Source organism: Triticum aestivum, chromosome 7B (assembly GCF_018294505.1).
Source record: "Triticum aestivum cultivar Chinese Spring chromosome 7B, IWGSC CS RefSeq v2.1, whole genome shotgun sequence".
Lineage (NCBI taxonomy): Eukaryota > Viridiplantae > Streptophyta > Magnoliopsida > Poales > Poaceae > Triticum > Triticum aestivum.
The window spans coordinates 573,347,215-573,356,296 of record NC_057813.1 but is presented as its reverse complement, the minus strand read 5'-3'; positions in this window follow the sequence as shown (position 1 = coordinate 573,356,296).

Sequence of the window (9,082 nt, the reverse complement as noted above, 5' to 3'; positions counted from 1 at the left end):
TATTTTGCTAGTAATAATAAAAGAAGAAGAGTTTTTGCATGTCCATCACACATTTGTTAGTAGAATCCACGCAACCTTTTTTGGTAATACTCTCAGTCCATCTGCAAGTGAAAGAAAAATGATTATCTTTTTCTGCATTTTTATAGGAAACCATTATCTTTTTTGCATTTTTATAGGAAACCCTCTGCATTTTCTGGTAATTAACCCGCGATCCACCTTTAAGTCACATGAATTAAAAAAGAAACCTCACTCGTATTTGGGTTAATCAACCCGTAGTCCATCTTGAACAAATGATTTCCGAAATGTCCGTATCATTAAATCCTAACTCCATTTTTAACATGTTATATATGGAATTTGATTAGATAAATGTGTTGATCTGAATATGATTTTTTTACCTGTTAACAATTTTTAAATGCTATTTAGGATGCAACCTTTATCAATAGTGCATGATCCATCTTTCTTTTGTACCGACGTCGATCCAGATTGCAAATGAACACCTCAGCAAAACCAGATTGGAGACGAAAATAATAGATTTCTCATCTTATGCCGAGAGGGGGGGGGATAGAGAGACGCCTTAGGATTGACCACATTAAAATATGGTTGTATGAGCACTCAGGGCACCGCCGGTGTGGGTAGGAAGGGGGATAAACGACAACAGAAATGGTACGTCATGTTGAAATAAAGGACGTGGATTTATTAGAGTTTTTAGGTCATGGTTATTGGGTTGGGTGTATGGTATTTTTTTTCTATTGTAACGCACAAGGTCTTTTGCTATAAGTAAAAGAAAAAAAGTATGCACTAGAGACCCGACGCTCCTCCCGAGATGGGCCGACCCATTTAGGGGGCGCCTGAGGCAAGCGAACGCTTTGTCTCGCTATAAGCAAGGGCCAGCCCTGTTAGCCATGTAGCGAGACAACCCCTCCTCCCAGTGTGGTGACTATATCACGCTTATAGTGAGACGGGGATCTCACACTAAAGCGCCTACAGTTACAGGCCGGCCCACCATGACATACTTAAAAGTAGGAAAAGAGGCTAAGCGAGCGGGGATCAATCCCAGGATTGACTGGTTATTGTGTAACACGCTAGCCATTGAGTCACCTATCAGGTTCGTGTTTTGTTAGACAGGCGCGACCTAGTTAAAGAAAAAGAGGCGGTTTTCCACATTTTTTGTGTTTTTGTTTTTACCTTTTTCTCCACCAGGTTTTCTTCATTTCTTTGTCCTTTTTACTGGTTTTTATTTGTTTCTTTCTCGGTTTTCACTAGCTTTGTTTCTTTTTTTTCTCTTTTCTTCAATTTTCCTTCGTTTTGTTTGCTTCTTTTCTCGTTTTTCATAGGTTTTCTTCCGTTTTCTGTCGGGTTTTCACTGTTTTTCTACACATTTTTTGTATGTATCTAATACATTTTTAATAAATTTTTAATATTTTTCAAATACAAGACTAACATGTATTGAATACCTGATCAATATTTTTTATACACATTTAACAATTTTCAAATGCTTGATAATCATTTTTCAAATAGAAATAAACATTTATTGAATACATGTTAAACTTTTTTCAACACATATTTTTCAAATGCTTGATTAATATTATTCAGATACAAGTTTAACATTTTTATAATACATGGTCAACATTTTTCTATACACACTTTATATTTTTGAAAGACAAGTTTAACATTTTTTAATACGTGGTCAACTTTTTTTTATACACATTTAACATTTTCAAATACAAGTTTAACATTTTTCAATACATGGTCAATATTTTTTTATATACACATTTAACATTTACCGAATACAAGTTTAACATGTTCTGAACACTTGTTTAACATTTGTTTCAAATGAGTGGATTAAGAATTTTCAATTAAGTGGTCAATATTTTCTCTATACACATTTCACATTGTATATGTTTTGTATACATGAGAAACATTTTCTTTATACATATTTAACATTTTTCAAATGCTAGATTAACATTTTTAAAATATTTTATGTAAATATTTTTATAATATATTTATTTAATATTTAGAAGCATAAACGTAATTAAAAAATAAAAATAAAAAACGAGGCAGTGGCCTCCCGAGCGGCTCGGTTCCCTAGGTCACCCTATAAGCGAGAATATAGGGGCACCCTCCTCCCAGCGCGCACGGCGCCAAATAGGCGCTCTCCCATAAGCGAGACAAAGCCCCCATGTTTCGCTTTAGGCGAGACTGAGCGGTAGCCTCGCGTCAAGGGACACACTAGTAGGGCGGTCGAGTAATGTTTCCATTTCTTGTTTCTTGAGCTGTTCGTTTCTAACAGATTTTTTTTTGTTTTCTGAAAAAAAAACAGATTTTATGTTCGTTCTTTTTTACATTTTTTATATTTTTAAATATTATATATATATATATGTATATATCTAAAATTATTTTACTTTCATTTTTTAAAACATCCATCACATATTTAAAAATGTTTATGCAGTGTAAAAACATTGCTCATGTAAATTTTAAAAAATATTCATCATGTTTTCAAAACATGGTCAACGTGTGTTTCAAAAATGTTTATCATGCATTAAAAAAATGACCAGTCATATATTTTAGAAATTAAAAATGTTAATCATGTATTTGAAAAATGTACAAGGTGTATACAAAAAATATAGCGTGTATACAAACATGTACAAGATGTATTAAAAAATGTCCAATGAGTATTTGTGAAAATGGTTATCATGTATTTGTTTTTAAAATATTCAAGGTGTATCTGAAATAAAAATCACATGTATTCCGAAAATGTTCAACAAATATTAAAAAATATTCAAAGTGCATTTGAAAATGTTTAGCATGTATTAAAAAAATGTTCAAACATGTATTGAAAAATGCTCATCGTGTATTTGACTATTTGAGAAATATCAACGTACATAAAAAAATGTTCAATGTGTATATGAAAAAGGTATAACTTGTATAGCGGGTACTATAAAGCGATGGGCGTATTGCCAAGCCAAGTCTCCTCCCACAACGTTGTTGTTCCGCTATCACCAATATTAAACTTTTTCCTATTAAAATAAAGCAACCTTAGTTTTCATCAAACCATTTCAAAAGGGTGAATCAAATGGTTGTGCGGTAACTTAAGACAATGTCTTGAGTGTAAATATTTGTTACGCAACAACTGTATCCACAATCTATATTCTCTGTAGCGAGCCTATAAAGCCATTTGCTGAGCAAACACTTATTTTTTATCTCAAGATCCTTGAATCTCAAATCCCCTTGGTCTTTAGGTTTGTACAAAATATCTCACCTTGCTAGGCGGTATTTGGCCTAATGTTCATCACTCTGCCAAAAATATCTAGAATGATAGAAATCTAGTCTCATACCTCTATTGGCACCTCAAAAAACGAGAGCATGAACATAGGCAACTCATGAGTACCGAGTTCACAAGGATCAACATGCGTCCATAAGACATCAGTTTACCCTTCCAACAACTCAGGTTTTTTTCTGGAATCTATCCTTAATGTGTTTCCATTCTTTACTGTTGAGTTTTCTATGATGAATTGGGATACAGAGATACGTAAAACGGTAAAATACCGATTTCACATCCAAAGAATTATTTGTAATTGCTCTCCTCTTTGGCGTGTCCAAAGCTGAACAATTTACTCTTATGAAAATTAGTTTTAAGTCCAGACAATTGTTCAAAAAGACACAAGATCAATTTCATATTCACGGCCTTATCTAAATCATGTTCCAATAAATGCTCGTGTGGGCATATATTGTAAAACAGAAACTCCTCCATTCACTAGATGTGGGATTAACCCACTTACATGACCAATAAGGACATCCGCCTAGCCCCTGTTCTGGCAGTGCGTCTAGCGTCATCAGAGGGCGTATGGAGATTTGTCTCCGATAGATCTCGCGGGATTCAGTCGTCGTTTGTCTTCGGTGGATCCACTGGATCCAGCCATCGTTCGTATGTGCTCGTGTGTCTTCAGGTTGGAGCATTCTGATCTACGCTTCTCTTCATCAGCGGCGGTCGCTGTTCGGGCGCGCTGGTCCTATTGGACCTTAGCACGGTGACTTCCCAACTATCTATTACGACAAGGTTTGCTCGGCTCCGGTGATGAAGGGGCGATGACAGCGGTGCGCCTTTGGATCGCTCTAGTACTTATACTCATCGCTAGGTGGTCTATAGACCTGGGTGTAAATTTTACTTCTAGTGCTCTTTGTACTATGTTGACAGTTGATAAATACATCAGAAATTTTTCCCACAATAAAGGACATCTAGCATATCTACGACAATATTAAACAATATTGGTGATAAAGGATCCCTCTGTCAGGACCTTTGTGAGTCTGAAAGTAATGACCAATGTCATCATTTACCTTCACTCCCATGCTATCTCCCTGAACAAAAAGATTCAACCTGGTTCCTCCAAGCTTGGTCAAACCCTTTCATTCTCAATGCCTGTTTGTATGAAAGGTAATTTGACTTTCTCATAGGCCTTCTAAGAATCCACTTTGAAATGACTTTATGGAGGATTGTTCTTGGTGCTTGTAGCAAACGTGACATTGGAACTGGCATGAATCATGAAGATTGTGAAGATGTTGTTCGGGATGGAATCCTGTGAACCCACAAATTCTATACTATGGAAGGCTAGGAAGGTGGACAGAAACTAAAAAGGTTAGAAGTTTGATGGACAAGAGAGGTATTGATGGGATGGTGCATTCAGTTGGATCGAGATGGACCAAAGGACACATAGATTTGGTGTTGATGGCCGTTCACACCCCATCTTAGAGGAGATATATAGGAACTTGGATAGGTTGATAAGTAGTATTAAGGATGCATGTCATGTGCCTGATACCAGTTTTGCCACCTATCATAATACGGTGGTAATGGAAACTCAATGTGGAAAATGGAATTCTGTTTATTCTTGGACGTAAACTGAATGGTAAACCCCCGAAAGAGCCCCAAAACCAAAATTTGCGTCTTTGCTCCTCTCATCTCGTCAGCGGCTTCGGCCGGGAATTGTGACCTGGAGGACAATAAGAGGGTCTACCAGCGTTGTATGCCTTGGTGAGCATCTAGGTCAGCAGCTCCCTCTTGGTTGTGTTACTCAGGACCGCCACCACCAGCTTCATCCCCCTAGCCGCCTGTTGGCACTCCCTCCAGCGGTGGCGCACCACGTCCTCCGCGATCTATCATTCATGTAGTCGACACCCAATCAAGAGCCATAGTAGATAGGTGGATGCTCTATCACCAACTTTCCCATCGTTTCAAGGCCTCTTAACCTCCTTGCCGACAGGAGCAGGGGCAGTAGCATTCTCACCGGACGGATCAACGCCTTCTCACATGCCAAACCAAGCCGATCATTGTTGATGCTGGAAGACCTCGCAGGAGGCCAAGCTACTCCATGAAGGCGGGATAGACTCGGAAGGAGGCATGGCTCGTTACGTAGGGAAGCCGAGGGGGAAGGTGCGGTTGGGCGGAAGGTGCATGTGTGGTACACTTTTGTTACGGGAGATCTTGGGCATAATTGCTATTGCATAGAGCCATATTCGATTACGTGGTAACTGATTACGAGCAAATGTAAAAGAAACAACCATATCGTTTTCGGGCCACACCATAATCAGATGACGGGAGGAAATCAATGAACCAAACACCTCCTGTGAAAAACTGCCCTTTGCTTTTGGGGACTTGGCTTCTCCTTCTGGAGACACCCTCCACATCACAAAGAACCTCCGTGTTGGGGTGATTGCCATTCTGCATACAAATACTTCTCCCTCGTTACTGGAAGAAAAATAACACTGAGAGACAACCACAAGTTTCATCATTTTCATAAGGGGGATTGCTTATCTGCTGGTTATTGGCGACAAATCAATAAATTATTCTTTTATTCTCTAATAATGCATCATAACATTGATATAATCATCTAGCATTGCCTAGACAAGGAAGTTTAGCATGTCTTGAGGTTTCCTTCTGTAGCTAGATTATTCTATCTGATGCCCATGGCAGCATGTTTATACTTGCACCAAAACATATAAACAAGACAAACAATCCTGTCATGGTGATTACAAGGTTGACACCAGTTTCTCATTCAGAATCATGGGATCTTTGGGTAATATTGTGGTGATGCATTTCATCTTGTAGTATCTTTCTTCTTTTTCTAAAATGAAGCTCGTGGCATCCCCTTTTTTATGTGCAGAGGCTGCATTTTCTTTTTCTTTTTTTTTTGCGGGTAAGAGGCTGCATTTTCCTTTTTGCGGAGGCTGCATTTTCACAACATTGATAAATTTTCCATGGATTCTATTCATTTTCGTCAGGACAAAAGATGAGATTCGTCAGAATATAAATTGGAATCGGCACTGTTTCTACTCTTCTGGATTTGTTTTTTTACTTAAGCTCTGATGTTATTAATTTTTATTGCTTCAGCGAACTCAAGATCAAGAATTTGTTGCACATCACTCATTGACCTTTTGTTTCCACCCTATGGACGTTCATCCAAGTGTTATCTTGAAAATTCCATTGTTGCACCCTGAAAAGAAAATTTGAGTGACATTTTCAGGAGTAGAGGGCCCAGTAGTGATATTGTTGAATCTATTACTTCTAATAAAGTCATTACGTGGGTAAAGAGATGTTACCCGGACCTGACCGAACTTGACAATCCTAAGGTGGGATTGTCCACCTTGTACGGTGTTGACGGTGAAATTGATCCACACATCAAACACTTCAATTGTTTACTTGCAGCCTTGCAGGAGAATAAAACGATGTGAAGTGTCCAAGGCCGTCGTTCAGATGTGATATTCAGCAGAAGTCAAGCGATAATATCATTTGCTGTTATTTAAAATCTGTCTAACAGTTTTAACCTTTTATGTGTGCAGTAATAAACATGCATTTAGAGCATCTACAACCTCGCACTCCAAATCCCCCTCAGGGCGGACGCCCCGGTCACAAAAAAGTGACCTAGATAGGCGCCTCAAACGTTCAGCCGGACCGCACCCTTCATATCCAGCCAAAATCTAGAGCGGATATGAGGGCGGCTGGGCATGTCCGCCACGTCAGGCTCAACCCACGCTGACCCACCCGACCCCACATATATTTCTTCCCATCCGCTGCCTGGACCAAACCCTAGCCACTTCACTCAACTCCCCTTCACCCCCCTCCACCATCCAAGCTCCCGTCTGGCGATCTCCGGCATGGCGGGCAGCGGATCCGATGACGAGCAGTACAGTTCCGTCGACTGGGGTGTCATCTCGTGCGGTTTGGAGGAGGCAATGATCGTCCGCATTGCACTCCGCCGCTCCCGGGAGGACATCCCCTGACTAATAATGGTATCTGTCCGGCGCGAGTCCATTGCATCAGCGCATTGGGCGCTTGGATCCTCCAGCGCTGGATCGACATGGTACTCTCTTCCAATCTCCCTTTCCACATCACCGGTCCGCTAGAGTATGACTCCTACCGGAACCGGTGTGCAGGGGCGGAGCCAGGATTTGACGATAGGGGGGGAGGGGGGGGCGAAGAAGACATCGAACATATAATATTTTTTCCTGACAATGACCATACATAGAGGAACACAAGATAACATGTATTTTTCAATAAGAAAATTGTATTTTTGTTCGTTAATTTGAACGTGGCTCTTACACCCAAAACACAGAACAAAGTCGATAATCCTATATGGCGATTCTAGCTTGTTGTAAATTTTACTCGTGCTAGAATATTTGATCGGTAGTTTGTGTATCAGCTACGTTGTCCTAAGGGTGAAATTTACAACTCAGATGATAAAATCAGCGCAAACCTAATTTACAATACCTATTATTGAGAATAAAACAAGAAATGCTACCCTCTGAAGCAAAGATGTTTCTAGTCTTTTGGAGCCAGAAGCGGATCAGTTCAACAGTTGTATTCTACAGTATAAATCAACAAAGGAATCAAAGGAGACTTTAGTTCATTAGTTGTATTCTACAGTATAAATCAACAAAGGAATCAAAGGAGACTCACTGCTTGATTATTTTGCCGTCGGCTCCGTTGCGGATCAGTTGTACAGATGCCATGGTCGAACTTCCAGGCAGAGCGAGCGTGTGTGCTCGTGCGTCGGCGCTGAATCGTGGCCTCGTCAGATTCTAATACCCTGTGTGTATTTTTTCCCGGGCTGACCAACAAGTGCATATGGGCTTCAACTAGGAAAGCTCCCCTAGGCTCTCTAGCGTGACCAACAAGTGCATATGGGCTTCAACTAGGAAAGCTCCTGGGCTTTAAGCCTTGAGCGCGCGGTTAGGGGGGGCTAATTAGCACTGAATCTGTTTGACGTAGCCTAATTTTAGTTGGCGTATATCACGGCACTTTCTTTACGACGCGACCGTTGGGGGGGGGGGGGGTGGCCCCCGCTCGTCCCCCCGTAGCTCCGCCCCTGCCGGTGTGCCCGCCGTGGGAAGGAGAGGATGAGGACAGCCGAGGCCCATCACTACCTACATGACGGCAACGAAGGCGGCTGATGCAGCGGCATGGGCGGCCGCAGAGGAGGAAGCCATCTGTACCCGCATTGTAAAGAAGCGACAACGGAGGAACACGTGCGCCCTCGCCCGGGAGCGGAATTGGGCGGTCCGTGCCATGGTCGGACTGCACCCCAAGGGGAAGAAGGAGGACAATGACGGGTCGGACAACTCCGACGACGAGCAGATCCGGCTTGATCCGTACTGCGTCTTCGACCGCTACTTCCACGAGAAGGACGGCTAGGGCGCCGGGAAGGGTAAGGGCAGTCGTGGATGATCTTCTCCATAGCTAGCATGTAGGTTAAACATGCCAATTTTTGGTAGCCCGATGGCAATGTCCTGATGTAGTAGCCAGACGATGTGTGTACTGCATCATTTACGTAGTTGCATGAGTTTATACGGATTTGAGGTATGTTAATTGAGGTGTCCAATTATGAGAAGGGAAATTTGAGATGTGACCAGTTAGTGTCCGCGGATGCGCCTGGGCGCGTTCGCGGGTGTTTGAGGGGCCATATTTGCTAAGACTGGCTGTAGATGCTCTTAGTCTGTATTTTCACTGATACATGAACTGCAGTCACTGCTTTTCTTCTCAACTGGTCGCTCCAAATATCTAGGAAAAAGTGAAGTAATGTTTGGCAATTAC